Consider the following 18,196-nt stretch of genomic DNA (forward strand, 5'->3'; position numbering starts at 1 on the left):
ATATATATATATATATATATATACACACACCATGGAGTTTTATTCAGTCATAAAGAAAAATGAAATTACATCATTTGCAGCAAAATGGATGAATGTAAAGGCCATCATGTTAAGTGAAATAAGTCAAAATCAGAAGGTTATGGGTGGTATGTTCTCTCTCATTTCTCTAGCGGGAGCTAGAGAGGAAAAAGTAAAATAAAGATGGGGGTGGATCTCATAAAAATTGAAGGGAGATCAGAAGAAGAAATGGACCAACAGGTGGGATGTGAAAGGTACGTGGGATGGAGAGGGAAAGTACTGGGGTGTGATATTGGCCAAATTGTATTTTTATATTGTGTGCATTTATGAATATGTAACAACAAATACCACCGTTATGTACCACTATAATGCACCAATATAAATGTGGGGAAAATCTATTTTTCACATCTAATTTCTACATGAATATGTAACAACAAATACCACCGTTATTTACCACTATAATGCACCAATATAAATGTGGGGAAAATCTATTTCTCACATCTAATTTCTACAACTATAAATTTTTGTTTCTCTACAAGATACTTGAGACTAACTGAAGACTACAACTTCACACTACAGCTTTTCATTGCTGTAACAAAATGCCTGAGGCAACTTATAAAAAAGAAAAGGTTTATTTAACTCAAAGTTCTGGAGTTTCCAGTCCAAGAAAGTTTGGCTCTGTCACTTTGGGCCATTAGTGGGGATACCAGATGGTAATGGTGCAAGTCACATGACACAGTAAACTTCTCACATCAGGAGCCAAAAAACAGAGAAAAATAAATTGGGGTCCCACAGTCCCCTTTGAGGGCATACTCCCAGTGATCAAAAGACCTCCTATAAGGGTACAAACCTCCAAAAAGTCCACAGAACCACCTAAACGCACATCCCTGAGATCAAGCCTTTAACACCTGGATCTTTGGGAGATAGGCTTAGACTGTAATAAGTTATTATAAAATCTTCTTAAACATAATCTCAGTATCAGGTTTTATGTAATAATCCCAATGTTATTTTATTAAGCAATATTGCAGAAAAAATCTAATAAAGAAAAATCGATCATTTAATGGGTACCCATGAATCATGAAACTCCCTTAAAAACCTCACAAACTTAAAGTAAGACTTGCAGGAAGTCACAGAGATGTCAATAGTGGCTCACTACAAACCTTGAAGTTATAGCACCATATTTCATAGTAGTGGTCAGCATCAATCATTAATTTATTAGCTATTTTAAAATATTACCTGTACTGTGATATTGAAGATTTTCTTTAATGTTCTGACAAAAGCCACATCCATCCCTTGAGCTGTGTTACTACGTCCTTTTTTTAAAAAAAATATTTTTTAAGTTGTAGATGAACACAATATCCTTATTTATTTATTTTTATGTGGTGCTGAGAATCAAACCCAGTGCCTCACGAGTGCAAGGCAAGTGCTCTACCACTGAGCCACAAACCCAGCATGTGTTACTACCTCTTTCCATCTCCTCCTTTCCCCACTCTTACCCTATCCTCACCAAATAACTCAAAGGCCAGTATAGATATTGAGATAGTTGTTTCCATCCTTCTTCTGACAGTGTCATAGAGCTAGCACACTTTCATTCTCTTCTCTTCTATGTATGACATACACTTCTTTTTATATTGCTTTAACCACCTGTTCGTACTCAGTTTCCTTACTGGAATCATATCAAGTCACATCCCAATAATTTTACACCTGATATTGTGTAAGCATGTAATATACATAATGTGAGAAGGGAAAGAGTAAGGACATTGTCTAAGCTTTTCTAAATGGAAGTTAAAAACTAAGGGTTATAGGAAAAATTCTGTTTATATCAACAAACATCAAAAATTCAAATGCTCCACACCAAGAAGGAAATCAAAGATCAGGGAATCTGGGATCATAGAATGAGAATGAAACTCAAGAGACTTTCCCACTTTCCAATAGTTTAATTCTGATTTACCTATTTTACAAATGTAACCACCACACTTCCCAAGTACTAAATAAAAAATAAATATCTGAGAGGTGATATCAGGTGAGGAAAAACAATCCTTGCTCTACTGTGTGGTTTTGCAATGCTGTGTCCACTCTATCATAATGGTCATGTTAGTTTAAGAATTAATTAGGTACAAATAATATTTTAATAAATTTTAACCTACTAGTATTAGCTGAATTGTAAGTAATTTGATAGGAAAAATTAAAATGGAAAAATAAGAACTATTTCATCAAATATACTAAAAATATAAAGATAATATTAATAAAAATCAATTTAAAAACTATTATAAAAAACAGGCTAGAAGCATGACTCAGTGATAGAGCACTTGCCTAGCATATTCGAGGTCTTGGGTTTGATTCCCAGCACTGCAAAAAGAAAAAAAATGAAATTTAATATGATCATGGGGCTATGATGTTCATTAAGAAAAAGGTAAAATAGATAATACAACAACATAGGCAAAAAGCAAATATCTGAACAAAAATGTTTCTGTGGTGTATAATAATTAGTAACATTATCTAAACTAAACATAATCAAAACTCAACACTTGAGATATAAAGTACTTTAACGCTTGATATAAATACATAAAAATTAGGACTTCCTCATTTTGAAACATTCTAAGAAATTATGGGGCTTTTGTGTGACTCAGTGATAAGACATTTGTCTAGTATGCTCTGGAGTCAATCACCAGTACCATACACATACACAAAATCTTCAAAGAAAGATGTAACAGGGTTAATATGAACTATAAATATGAATACGATGAAGACAAATATAATTAGAATATAGTTGATTTTTATATTTAATATTAAAAATGAAAAACTTACAAAAAGCACAAAGACTTATGTAACTGGCAATAATTCAATCATAGTGTATATTTTCATTGAGAGAAGGATTGTTAAAGCAAATAACATTAGCTTTATCATCTCAGAACTAAATGCTAAATAGCATTATATTGAATGAATAAAATGTATCTAGTTCACAGTTTAATCATATCAACTCAAAGAACACTATTGTTTTGGATATTTTCCTAATGTCAAAGATTACTAGCTAGAATTTTAAAGTCTTATTTGTTAAAAACCTTTGAAGACTTTGAACATTCATTTTATCAACTTTGAATATCTTATATAGTAAAAAGTGGTTATATACAAATTTCTTGCAGATATAAAGAAATGTAAGGACAAGGAGATCAAAGAAAGAAAAGTCTCTTCATCCCATGTAATGCAACTTCTTCAAAATGAAAACAATAGAACTGTTTTCTTTGAATATTACAGTTACTTTTAATTAAGTAATTCTTAAAATTACTGGTGAAATAAATTATCAAAACAATTAACCTTCTACCAAATATTGCCATGACACCATGCACCCTGGAGTGTTTCTTTAATTATTATTTTTTGGACAGAAGAATGAAATGCCATACTTTAAAAGGGGAAAGAGTGCTGTAGTTTTCTTCTTAATACTACAGTGGGAACTCATGATTCACACTATGCTTAAGTCTGTTGTTGACAATATGTGCAAAGCTGATACTTCTTTTCAGATTGAGGCCACTTAAGAAGGCACCATTGATACTTTTTATTAATCCACAAGAAGTATTTGTTATATAACATTAGAAAAAGCCTAGAGTAGAAGGAAAATATACACTAAAATAACATTTCTAAGCAAAGTCTATGAAATACTGCAAAATCTATGAGAAATTAAACAAATACAACATTAAATTACAAATGACATGAGTGTATCAAATCTTGGATGAATTGGGTTATGGTAGTGGTTTTTAAAACTTCACTTTGAAGCAGTTTTCTAGTGTTGTGTATGTGTACATGATAGCACTTCCTGAGCTTCCTTTCATAACACCTTGGTGACACTCCCCAATCTGAACCCAAACATGAACTAAGCACTCTAGTAGATGAATATTCCCTGTTAGAAGTTCCCTGGAACTTTTCAAACCTCCAAACTCACCTTTCTCTTCCATGTTCTTGTTAAATTTTGTAAGCACTCATTTTTATTATTGTACATTTAGCAAAGTTAATCAAATATCACATATATTAAATAGATTCTAAACACAGAGATCACAATTGCTTTTTTTTTGTAAGATAAAACTCTCTTCAAATAAAAACCCAAGGTCCAATACAGGAATGGTGTGAGGCCCTGGATTAATCATTACTCCTTGGACAGCAAATTAAGTCAAAATTTTTCCTAGGCACAATCTGACCTTGTTCTCTCAGTTCCCTCACACCTGAGTTCCAGCCAGTCACTGAGTACCTCCATTTCCCACAAAGAAGAAATTTCCTGTCTTTGAAGAGCACTTTTATATTTGAGAGCATTTGGCTTCAAGTTTTTGTTCAGAGTCATTCTTCCATGTCTTTATTACCCCAGGATTACCAAGAATACAGCTCCCCATATGCTGATCCTACTGTATCAGAATCAAACAGCAAGACAAACAATGCAGGAATGAGGAGAGAATTCACAAAATATAATGCCAGAGTGCAGCCTTATATTCTGGACCTGGAAAATCAGAATGAATATTGTCTATTGTCTATGATAAGCTATTTTGAATTAGAGTGTTTTAGAATTGTTTCAATTTGCAAGTGCTAAGCTAAAGATTTTCATTTGTAGTTACGTAAAAGGATAGCTTTATTTAATGAGTGATGAGTTTGAAAATTGTCCTGAGATTTGTAATTTAAAACCACTGAGGAGCCACTTTAATGAATATCAAACTATATTAATGAGAAGAAACATGGGACATAAAGGACCCAATATTACTTAATCTGACAATTGTTCAACTAAAAAGACATGAGTTGCTGTAAAAGATCAGGAAAGACTACCATGCCTAAGTGGATGCTGATCAAAGGAATTATGACAATTTTTCAATTAAAGATCAGCAGTAGACACTTATTATTGTGAAAATAATTCGAACAGATTTAAAAATACTAAATAGATGATAAGAATAATCCCCCAAACTTTTGGATGTGTATCATTACCTTACTCCTATTTTGTTTGATATTTTTGAATATTCATTGATGTATTTGGTTCTTTTGGTCAGCCTTTTCACCACTGTAACCAAAAACACATGAGAAGAACAATTTTAGACAAGGAAAAGTTTATTTGGGGATTCAGAGGTCTCAGTTCAGAGATGGCTGGCTCCATTTTACAGGACCTGAGTTAAGTCAGGACATCATGGAGGAAAGACATAGCAGAGAAAAGCAGACTAGGATAATCAGGACATGGCATCAGAAAACATAGACAGAGAAAGACTCCCCTTACCACAGACAAAATATATACCCCAAAGGCAAACCTCTAGTGACCCACCTCCAGGTACACCCTACCTGCCAAGAGTTACTACCTAATTAATCCCTATCAGGGGATTAATGCACTAATTTAATTAAGACTTCCATAGCCCAGTCATCTCACCTCTAAACTTTCTCACACTGTCTCACACATAAGCTTTGGGGGGATATTTTACATTTAAATCATAACATTGACCATCAAAAAAGTCTTCAGAAATAGAAAGACAACCTGAAATTTGACTGAGATATCTCGAGTTTATACTACTACAAATGAAACATGCCAATTTTATTTTTATTATTCCCCAACATGCTGCAATTTAGACTAAATTATATGAATACTATGGATATAAATTCCTACTTTATAAAAGAGGAAACCAAAGTTCTTATAAGAGTAATAGATAATAGAACTGGCATTGACCAGGAAGCTTCTGATCCTCCATTTTAAAGGTATGTTCTTCCAAGAAACAGGGCTAATTTATAACATGTATTTTTATTTTTAAATAGATTTTTTCCTAACAGAATGACTACTAATTGGTAACCAAGTTTCAAGACTTGTAAAAGTATACAAACAGTTACTACGACAAAAAAGGAATTCATATTTCAAGATTCAATTTGTTACAGTTGATTAAAAATAGAAAATAGAAGGTATGATAAATTAGAAATGACCAAAAAGAGTCTTTGAGATTCTTCCCAAAAAGAAGTGGATCTATGTTCACTAAACTTGAATTCTGCCTGGGTTTTGTGACTGTTCTGAGTAATAGAATATACTGGATGTATACTCAAGTCAGTTTCCAGCCCAAGGCCTTAGAAGACTCTCTTGAATTCTTTGCCTCTTGAAATACTTTGGGAACTTTGAACTGCAATGTTAAATCCATTTACTAGAAGATGTGTTATGTTCAAAAGTCTCAGAGGACTCAGACCAGACCAGGAGTCAAATCAAAGACTTAGGGACCAGGCATGTTTGTAAAGTAATCTTGACTTTGCAGACTATCCCACCTACCAGATGAATCTTAGAAAATGGCACTGTTCAACATCATAAAGAGAAGTATGGGCTATATAATCCCTATCAAATTAGTGAGTCAGAAAATCATGAAATATAATAAATCATATATTGTTATAAGCATCTAAGTCCTAGGGTAATTTGTCATTTAGAAATAGATAACTAGGACAAAATTTGATACCTGTAAATGTCTTGCTATTATAAAAAAGTATTTAAAAAAAGAATATTTGAAACTCAAGTTGTATGGTGGACAGGAACTGGATGGAACTATTGATGAACCTTTGAATGGTCTTAGGGAGACTACTGGAACATTATGGATGATGAGGAAAACTTTATTAAAGGCCAATATAAAGCACAGTTGAGTTATATACAGAGAGAGCAGCTAGCAAAACTATTGTTTACAATAAAGTATGGAAAACATAAAAGAACTTTGTGATCTCAGAAATCTTGCTAAGATTTGCAGGCTCAAATTTTCCTAACTTCCTATGTAAAATGAAAGTTTAAAGAGCAAAACTGCTGAAAAACTCCTGGAAAAAAATACTAAGATCTCAAGACATCTTTTCCAAACTAAAAAGTAAGAAATAGACTCAGAGAAGATGTCACATGCAGGTCCCTCTTAGTAGTGCATGGTCTGAGGGTGAAAGTGAAGCCAAGAGTGAATGTGTAAAACCCTTTTTTAAGACCTCAGCAAGACTAAAGGTGTTTTTTCATGGTTTCTTTCACTTGGACCAAATGACTACTAAGGACAAAAAGAAAAAAAAATTCTTAGGAAAAACCTGTACAATATATTTGTTAAAATAGTAGGCTTACAAAAATCTTGAGGTCATCTTTTTAACTTCACATAGTGCTGTAAGTATAGAAGAATCAATTTTGAAAATATTTGTGGGTGTAGTATTGTCTGTTAGAATGAATTGTAAATTAATACACAAAAAGTTTACAAAGCTTTTAAAAAATTTATACCAGTTGGACTGGAAAAATATAGTTACATTACAGAATGAAAAAGACAGTTGGGTCTCTAATTTTCTGTAGATAAAAATAAAGCTGAGAAAACCACTCAGGTACAAACATAAACCGTGTTTTATAGAATGGAAAGATAAATCCAATGTCCCAGATGAGAATCTTCTCCTTCAACAGCACTGGACTCCAATAATTAAAATGGCCACATGTACCTGACTAGATTTCACAATTGCTATGGGCCATACATTCCCTTATGCTTCCTGTTTTTCCCCTCCTTTTTTAACAAACATGTCTATTGCTGTTTTTAATGACTATATCATCCTTGTATATTGTGTGTGAAGAAGAAAAAAGATAATTTAGCTCTTAATCACATGTTAAGCTCCAGAGAAGCCATGCATAAAGCTATGTAATACATACCAGTCCTCATTTCAAGTGGAATGAAATTTTGGAATTCATAATAATACTGAAAGAGGATGAGACAGTGAGATTTAGAAGTGAGTATATTTTCCATGTAGAACAAATATAAACTATTTACAATTCAAGGCAAACCATGATGGGTAAAGATGGCTGCATATTTGAAATACCTCTCATGATATGAGTGGACCTATCATTCTTCTCTTTGAATTAAATGGACTGTATTATTGCTTTAACCAATATAATTAAATAGAAATGACACTAGGCCTATATAAACTCAGAAAACTCCTTCAACTCAATAAAATAAAAAATGTGCACAAATAGTCTACAGCAAGTATATTGTATCTAGTAGCGAAAAGATTAGACATTTTCCCTCTATGATTGTGAACAAGACAATGATGTCACATCTTACTATTTCTATTCAAGATCACACTGAAAATTCTAACTAGTATAATAAGAAAAAGAAACAATAATTATACATTTTACAAAGTAAGAAATAAAATAACAATTTCCACATTGAAAACTCCCAAAGCACCAGCAAAAAAATTAAAATGGGACTGATTAATACATAAACCAACTTCTCAGAATCCAAAGTCAATCACAGGATAATTATTACTTTCTTATAAGCCAACAATAAATAGTTAATATAAGAAATCACAAAACAATATCATATCCAATATCACCAAAAAAGGCAATACATTTGTACAAACTGAAAAAAAAAATTACATATAGGGTTTGTATGTAAAAACTATAAAACACTGATAACTTATATCAAAGAATGTCTAAAAATTGAAAGATATTCCATGATCATGGATTAAAAGACTAGATATTATTAAATTATCAATTCTTCAAATTTTTATCTTTAAATTTATCGGAATCTTTCTCAAAACACATGCAACTTCTTTTGGAGATATCAACAAACTGATTTTAAACCTTAAATACAGAATCAAAAAACCCAGAGTTACCAATAAAATACTGTAGAAGAAAAATAGTAATAACTAATTCATTGATTTCAAGACCTACTTTAAAGATAAAATAAATCCACATATACATATGCAATATAGATATATACAGTAAGGTAAAAGAACATACAACCTATAAATAGACTCTCAAAAGTAGTCAACTAATTTTCTTTGAGAGAATGTGTTTCATTATGTTGCCCAGGCTAGTTCTGAGCTGCTGAGCTCATGTGATCTTCCTGTGTCTGCCACCCGAGTAGGTGGGAATACAGGCATTTGCCACCTGTGCCTGGCTCATCTAATTTTTTTCATAAAGTCTTAAAAACAATTCAATGAGGATACGATAGGCTTCACAACAAAATGCACTGAAAGAATTGAATATCCATTAAAATAAAATAACACAGATGCTATACCTTCCAATAAAGTTACCTAAAAATGGATTTTAGATATCAATGAAAAACTAAAAAAAACAAACAAAACTTTTTTAAAAAAATTGCTAGAGGAGAACATTGGAGAAAATTATGACCTTTCATTTAGTGATGAGTTCATAAAATAAATATAATATAAAATCATAATCCATTAAGAAATAATAAATTAGACTTCTTAAATTAAAACTAAAACTTCTGCTCTGAAAACACACTGGTAAGAGAACGAAAATGGGGCTGGGTTGTAGTTCAGCAGCACCACATTTGTCTAGTACACACAAAGATTTGAGTTCAATTCCTAGCACTGCAAAAGGGAGAGAGAGGAAAAAAAAACACAAGACAGAAACTGGGAGAAAATATTTGCAAAACACATATCTGATACCAGATTTATATTCAAAATATTTGAGGGTCTCTTAAAGTTCAACAGTAGGAAAAAAGTAAGCTAATTAAAAATGAACAAAAATGTGAAAGGATATATAGGTAGCAAGCAAGTATATGGAAAGATGCTTAATATAATTTGTATTTAAGAAAATGAAAATTAAAACAATAATAAGAAACTACTAAACACCTAGTAAATGACTTAAATCCAACATTCTAACTCCATGTATACATGCCAAAATATATTCTCCTATCATGAATATCTAAAAAGAACAAATAAAGTAAATTAATTAATTTATAAAAATCCAGTATTCTAAAATTATCAATTCCTAAAGACCTGCAGGAAATATTATTTGTTGCCAATGGGGATGCAAAATACTACAGTCACTTTAGAAGACAATTTGGCAGTTTTATACAAAGCTAAACACAGTTTTGTTACATGATCCAGCAATCGCATGCTTAGGTGTTTACCTGATGAATCTGAAAACACATACACATAAGAACAGGCATGTGAACATTTGTAATGGATTTATTCATAATCACATAACTGGAAGCAACCAAGAGGAGCTTCATTGGGGCTATATAAACTATTTGGATACATTCATACAATGCAATACTATTGCTATGGTCTGAGTGCCTTTCCAAAATTCATATTTTTCAAATTTAACCCTGAATTGATTGTATTAGAAAGTAAGGCTCTTGGGAGGCAATTAGATCAGGAAGGTGGGGAGCATCATGAATGGGACTAATGCCCTAAGAAAAGGCCTGAAAGAGCTGCTTGCCCCTTTCACCATGTGAGTTTGTGGCAAAAAGATGGTCATCTAGGAAGCAAGTACTTGCATTAAATCTGCTAATGTCCTGTTCTGAACTTTTCTGTTTTTAGAACATGAGAAATAAATTTATGTGGTTCATAAGCCTCCCATTTTAAGGTATTTTGTTATAGCAGCCCAAACAGACCAATACAATCATCCAGTGATTAAAAAAAAGGAATGATCCTCTCAACCATTTGAAGATATGGTGAATCTTACTAGTATGTTGTTAAGGGAAAAAATGATCGACTGAAAAACTTCTATATTGTATTATTCCAACATATGACATCTGGTAAAGACGAAACTATGGTTACTCTACCAAGGGTTGGAGAGGGAGGGTTTAATGAGTGATGCCAGGGGATTTTGTAGGTCATGAACTTATTCTGTATGGTAAGATTATAGTGGATACATGATACAATGCATCTGTCAAAACCAAGAGAACAAGAGAGAAGCTTAACATAGTCACTTATTTAAAAAAAAAAAAGGAAATAGAAGTCACAGGGCTTCAGGATAGAATACAAATGTGACAAAACAATGTAACTGTATTACAGGTATCTGAAGCCAATTCACTGAAGGGATTGGGAGTAGTGGGTGAGCTTACTTTAGTAACGTGGGAAATGATAGAATCTGTAAGATTAATGGCAGAAGGAACTAGTCACAAGTACTATACTTTAATTGACAAACTGCTTCCCTGAAGGTATAAGCTTACAATTCTAGAATTACTTTGCATAAATACAGAATCTGAACACATAAGTAAGTGGATGGCAGACAGCATTAAGTCAGTTTTCTCATTGTTGAAATGAGAGATTATAGAGGATAAAGGAAGGAGGCTAGAATGAACCATGTGGAAATGGATTGGAGTTGGTTTATGAACTCATGTTTAGCTTAATAAAGAGATAGAAGGTATAGAAATGTTTACAGATATGTGCCGCAGTCTGGATGGGCACAAAATCATGAGCCACTCACAGCTTTGTAGATTCAAACAGCAATTCTTTATTCACGAACTCTCACCGGCACTCTACATGCACGTTCTGGGAGAATCCACTGGCACTCTACACGCACGTTCTGGGGAAAATCCACACTTCCACTGGGCTCTGCATCCCAAAATACTCTCTGAATCCCACGAGAACTCAACGGGAACTCAAGGAGTGGGCGGGCACCTGAGGCAGCAGGATACGCCCTATTCCCAGCAGGGTCCACCTAAAACCTGGAACTGCCCTAAACCCAAGGAGTGGGCGGGGCACCTGAGGCAGCAGGATACTCCCTATTCCCAGCAGGATACACCCTAAACCTGGACCCACCTTAATCCAGCAGGATCCTCCCTAACCCTGGATCCACCCTGGTCCTTGAGCAGGGTCACCTTTCTCAAACATATGTAATGTCACTGCAAATGACCTGGGTCCAAGGCAAGCCCATTTCCACAATGGAGAGTCCTCCCTCTAAGCAACATTGGGTAGGATGACAAAGAAATTGCCATGCATCATTCCTACTTGGCTAATGGCTCTCAGCATCTCCCCCCTTCTGATTAATGAAACAACAAGGAATGTGGCTAGGAACTGTGCCTGTTAGGTTGTCCAATTCAACATATGGTTCTTACCCGTCATCGGATGAACCGACCTCTAGGCGTCAGCCAACTTTCTTAGGTTGATACCACTACAATTGGATCATACCCATCACTGACTACCGGTCCAGCATACAGCCATACTTGTGGATAGGCCTATGCACCAGTGGGGGGGTGAGGTTCTTTGCCTCACCTCTGTTGGCCCCCAAATTTGGCCTTGGTGCCAGTGGGGGCATGAGGTTCTTGCCTCACATCTGTTGGCCCCCAAATTGTAGACCATCACTAGCAGAAGGGAGGAGGATACAGAAATGCCATGACACCAAGCCAATTGACAGCTCCTCTGGAAAAATTGCATCACTGGTGACACCATCAGCAAAGATATGCCAGCACTACCACAATTCGCTGCACCAAATGATAGTTCACAATGTATACAAGTGATACATAGTCCAGGCAAGTTCTGCAAGCAGTTCAAAGCGGAGGAGTCTATCAATATGTCCATTTCTTCCCAAAGTACATCGACTCCTTGATTGAGCATAACTTATTGAGTTATATTCATTGATGCATCAGTATATACAGTTTACTGTGATAGCTATCATAGAAGCTGTAGTTTGGTTTTATCTTTGTCTTCACCGGCACTGGGATGAAGATAGGAATTCTGGCAATGATGCTAAAAAGACATTGTCCTGAACAGAATTATTAAATATAATAAAAAGGAAAGGTGAAAGTAAATAAACAGATCTGTTAACCTCCTTTAAAAACAATCCTTAACAGCTGTTTACCTAAATTGAATTAAACCATTTAAATCACGAGAATAAAAAAAAAAAATCGGATCCATTTTTTCATGAGCGCTCCTCATATATGATTTATGGACATATGCACATACAGACATATAACACAAAACACAAGAGTGCACACAAACGTACAACACATAAGACAATAGTAAAGGCCTTGTAGCTTTACACAGGTGAAATCTCCATTGCAATTTTTAAAAACTCCACAGTCAAAAAATAAAACTGATCAGAAAAACATTAATATAGGTTTGTATGAGCTCAAAAAATAAAATAGAACTTTATGATGTGGGAAAAGGCAATAATAAAATAGATATTGAAAAAAGCACCCTGGTTAATCACTGTAGCCAAGCTGGAGTTCTGGATATCAGCTGTTATGGATTTGAGTCAAATCATCTTCTTTTCGATCTGTAGAAATTGTTTTAGTTAATCTCTCTGGAATCCAAATGGGCTGCTGTTCTCCCTGTGGAAAAACACAAACAGACCCCCGACTCCAGACAATCACTGGGTCAGGACCTTTCCATTGTCCTGTTAGAATATCTTTCCAAAGTACTTTAGGCTTATGTACATTTTTTGGATACATATGCCTTTCCGCAGCACTAAGTCCTGATGAATCCAAATTTAAAAAGTTTAGAGTAAAAAGGGTTATTTTAAGTTTATCTTTGGGGGATATATACCCCTTTCCAATTCCCTCTTTTTGCTTTAATAAGTATATGTCTGTATCTAATAGTTGTCTTAGCTTCTTGCATTTTCTATCTGAAATACCTTTACTTGACATTTTCAACCATTTTCTATCTTATTTCTATCTTCTAGTTTTTTTCCTAAGGTTTGTATATTTACCCTTAGTTGCCTTTTTTCCTCTTTTTTTTTTTTTCCTATTTTGTGGGTTTAAAATTCTTGTCTTCCTACATTTTTTCTATCTTTCTACATCTTCTTTATCTTTTTTCTTTTTAACTTTCTATACTTCTGTCTTTAAAGTTTTTCACTTCAAATTTTTAATCTATCTTTCTACATCTTTTCTCTTTTTTTACCTTTCTGTACTTCTGTCTTTAAAGTTTTTCACTTTAAATTTTTAATCTTCTTTATCTAAATATCTTTTATCCTATTATCTTCCCATTTTTTAAGTAATGCCTTTAAGATTAACTAGGCTTCGAATGATGCAATAAAGCAATCTTTTTTCCGCCATGAAGGTATCTCGACCACCTTCAATTTAACCTTTTAAAGCCTTTTAATTATCATCTATACTGTACTTTTAAATGTACTTTTTCACCACCTACAACTTCACTCTTTTAAACGAGGCTTAGATTCTGTTTAAATCGCTTTAATGTTAGTTTACATGGCTGCCTTTCAACCAAAGGCTTTTTTTTTTTTTAACTCCATTGAGAAGCTTTGTCTCAATCTGCCATGTACAAATATCTTTTTCTTCTTTCTTCCTTTCTCAAGCTTTTAAAGTAAGTCTAGTTTCCTCAAAATCTTTTTAAATGGCATTTTACAACTTTTTACTTTACCACACAGAGATTATCTCATCTAGAAACATTTCTTTTTCCTTTAACCTTTTATATTAAAATATATTTCCACATCTTGAATCTTTTTCTCTCTTTTTTAACCGTTAACCCTTTTTATAAATTCACATTTTGAAACAACTCTTATAAAATTTCTGATTTAGACAAATTACTCCACTTTAATAAGATGAAAGACTTTCATGTTTTTTATGATACTATAATACTATAATTGAAACCCAACTGAAAATTCTTATACTCTTTGTATATAAATTACACATGATAGAATCTTAACACTTAGTAACCTTGTTTTAGCAAAGACACAGACACAAAGCAATATTAAACATTTTTCCATTTACCAATTTATGAAAACACACATAATGTTTAAATATATTACCTTATGGAACTTAATAAGTAAGACTACTTGATTTTATATTTAGTGGTTCATATTTTAACACTTTAGCTTTGTAAATTAATCAGATGTCTGTAAAAACCAAGATCTTAGACAAGTGTAGTAAACAGAACTAGCCATGTCTTTCTTGTTGAAGAAAAATCCTTCTACAGGATACCATGATGGTCCCATTGATATACTTAATAACTCGTCTTTAAAAAGCCATGGGCTACATTTTTGTATTGTATCAACATATGTCCTAACTGTTCTTGGTCTTAATGGGGTGCCTCCTTCCTCTAACAATTTCTCTTGCACAGAGGCGAACAACTTCAAACCTTGAGTCAACCATTTTTTTCCAGTTTTTCTGAGAAAGTTCTAGGGACAGGCAACTTGAAATAAAAACAAAATAAATTAAAACAAGAACACATTGTTTTTTGAAATGGTCACCCATTCTTTCACCTTCCCTCAGGGATGAGCAATTTCACTTACCTCCAAGCTTCAGACGTTCCCGTATGGGCCACCAAATGCTGCAGTCTGGCTGGGCACAAAATCATGAGCCACTCACAGCCTTGTAGATTCAAACAGCAATTCTTTATTCCCGAACTCTCACCGGCACTCTACACACACGTTCTGGGGAAAATCCACCGGCACTCTACATGCACGTTCTGGGGAAAATCCGGTAGTCAGTGACGGGTATGATCCAATTGCAGTGGTATCAACCTAAGACAGGAGGCTGACGCCTAGAGGTCAGTTCATCCCATGACGGGTAAGAACCATATGTTGAATTGGACAACCTAACAGGCACGGTTCCTAAGCCACATTGCTTGTTGTTTAATTAATCAGAAGGGGGGAGATGCTGAGAGCCATTAGCCAAGTAGGAATAACGCATGGAAATTTCCTTGTCAGCCTACCCCATGTTGCTTAGAGGGAGGACTCTCCATTGTGGAAATGGGCTTGCCTTGGACCCAGGTCATTTGCAGTGACATTGCATGAAAGGTAACCTTGCTCAAGGACCAGGGTGGATCCGGGTTTAGGAAGGATCCTGCTGGATTAAGGTGGGTCCAGGTTTAGGTTGTATCCTGCTGGGAATAGGGAGTATCCTGCTGCCTCAGGCACCCACCCACTTCTTGACTTCCTGTTGAGTTCTTGCGGGATTCAGAGAGTATTTTGGGATTCAGAGCCCAGTGGAAGTGTGGATTTTCCCCAGAACGTGCATGTAAAGTGCCGGTGGATTTTCCCCAGATCATGCGTGTAGAGTGCTGGTGAGAGTTCGGGAATAAAGAATTGCTGTTTGAATCTACAAGGCTGTGAGTGGCTCGTGATTTTGTGCCCAGCCAGACTGCGGCAGATATGTAAATACATATTCATGTCTCCTTGCTCAATTGGCTAAGAGGGCCTGGAAGCAATAATATTACTAGAGTAACAAACATGCTTAGGACTCAGATAGTAATTTCTAATAAGATTCTCCTAGGATTCTTAGAGAAATTCTGGATTTTAGAACTGAGCAGTAAATATACATGACTAATTTGGAGCATGCTGTAGTAAAACTCCTCTCCTAAAAAAGCAAACTGAAGTATACTACTATGATGGAATAGTTAATGGGAATAGAAGCCAACTGAAAGGTCCCATTGGCCAAACCTGGAGCAACAAAATAAACAAATTAACATTTCATTGTTAACCAATGTATAAACAACATATCCATAAATAAATACATTTTATTTATTGATATAAAATATTTCATAAATAGACAAATGAGAGAATATTCTGTGTAGATAAATTCCAAATAATTGATATAATACTCTGTTCTCCAGGAGGTGGTCCCTAACACAAACCAGGTAATCAAGGTAAACATCAATAATGTGGTAAATCACATTGATAGTATACACCCTTCATAAACATCAAGGTATGCATAGAACACACCCATCATATAACCTTGATGTCTTGAAAAAGGCACTTTACTTCTGTGTCTTCCTCCTGAAAATACATTCCTTCATTCTGATCATGAGAAAAACATCAGACAAATCCAAGCCAAGATATATTCTATAAAAGACCTGATGAGTACTCTTCAAAACTGTCAAGGTCATTGAAAAGAGGAAAATCTGAGAAACAGTCATTTATAGCCAAGAGGAGTCTGAGACAACATGCCTACTAAATGTTCTGTTGTTTGCTGGATAAAATCTGAACCAGGAAAAAATGGCATTAAGGGAAAACTAAGGAATATGAATGATGTATGGGCAGCATTTAAGGATACTGTATTAACAGTGTAGTGCTAATTGTGACAATGTACCAGATGCGCATAATGAGGAAACCTGAATATGGATTATATGGGAACCTCTGCCATGTTCTCAATACTTGTGTAGATGTAAAACTGCATTAAAATAGAAAGTTGAATTTTAAAAGGAGGAAGTTTGGAAAATTTTCAGTATGTGAATTGGAATTAACATACATTGCTAAACTCTGGTAATAAAGACTGGTGTCAGCATTAAGAGACACATAGGATGATGGAATAAATATATTGTCTAGAAATATACTCACATTATAATTATTAATTGATTTTCAGCAAATTTAATAAGGTAATTCAATGAAGAAAGGGTTTTTAATAAATGGAAATGGAAGAGTTGGATATCCACACACACATAATACAAAAAAATATTTTATTTGTGTTTATAGAAAAGTAGGTAAATACACTTTAAAGACATGTATAGAGAGAAATCAAATGTCATTTTTAACTATTGAAAAAACAACGTGACATATGAGCATTCTTTTCACTATTTTTGAAACTTATCTGTATGTCTGAAAGTTTTGAAAACTAAATATTTGGGGGGAGAATATAATAATAGAGTCAAACAGAGAATAATAAAGGCTGCACTGCTGGGTGCAGTGACACAGCCTGTATTTCCAGCAACTCAGGAAGCTGAGATGGGGATCACAGGATGTAGGCCAGAGTCACAACTACAGAGACCTGCCTCAAAAAAATTAAAAATTAAATGTATTGTAGATGCTTCTCAGAGCTAAAGCACCTCAGTACCAAAACAAAACAAAAAAATTGCTTTATAACACTTCTCCAAATGACTTGAAATAATTAAATTTGATTGTATTAAATATTCTAGCCACAGCAATCAATGGCTTTAAAATGAAACAAAAGGAAGTGGTAAATGCTGACAAATGTGCAAGAGATTAGAGTAAGATAATGACAGAATAAAACTCAATCGAATTTAGCATCATGAAGGTCATTTGTAACTTACAGGAAAGTAGTCTCCATGGGCACTGAGGGTGGAAATGAATTGTAAGTAGATGGGTGTAAATAAACAGTGAATAAATAAAAACAGCCTAGCAATAACCTCTTTGAGGGGATAGATACAAGAAATGTTTCTATTCTAGCAGGACAAAACCAGGAGGAAAGGGATGCAAAAGTAAGGTTTGGGACTGTGGGGAGAGATGGCAGATTTTGCATTGGTTGGCTTCTTTTTTTTAAATGGAGAATGAAGCAAAGGTCATCACATTAAATTTAGTCTGGAGAAATCGAGAAGCCTGAAGAGTTGGAAAGTTAACGTTTTAGAAGATCACAGTAAGATTTTTGTGCTATTGTGGCAGTCCAGAATGAATTTGTAAGAGAATATGGAATATTCATGGATGTACATAAATTATGTTAATTAGGTAGCAGTGTATGTTTTGCATTTAACTGAGAGAAATTGTAACTATGTTCACTCAGAACACTGTATAGAAATCATT

The 18,196-nt window shown here is 34.2% G+C and overlaps 1 long non-coding RNA gene across 1 annotated transcript in view; it reads left to right on the forward strand.

Annotated features, from left to right (window-relative positions):
• LOC125614696 overlaps window positions 1-18,196 on the forward strand; it is a 78,141-nt gene that overhangs the window by 33,199 nt on the left and 26,746 nt on the right. The gene's annotated exons all lie outside the window — the stretch shown is intronic.

This window comes from Marmota marmota, unplaced genomic scaffold (assembly GCF_001458135.2).
Source record: "Marmota marmota marmota unplaced genomic scaffold, marMar, whole genome shotgun sequence".
Taxonomy (NCBI): domain Eukaryota; kingdom Metazoa; phylum Chordata; class Mammalia; order Rodentia; family Sciuridae; genus Marmota; species Marmota marmota.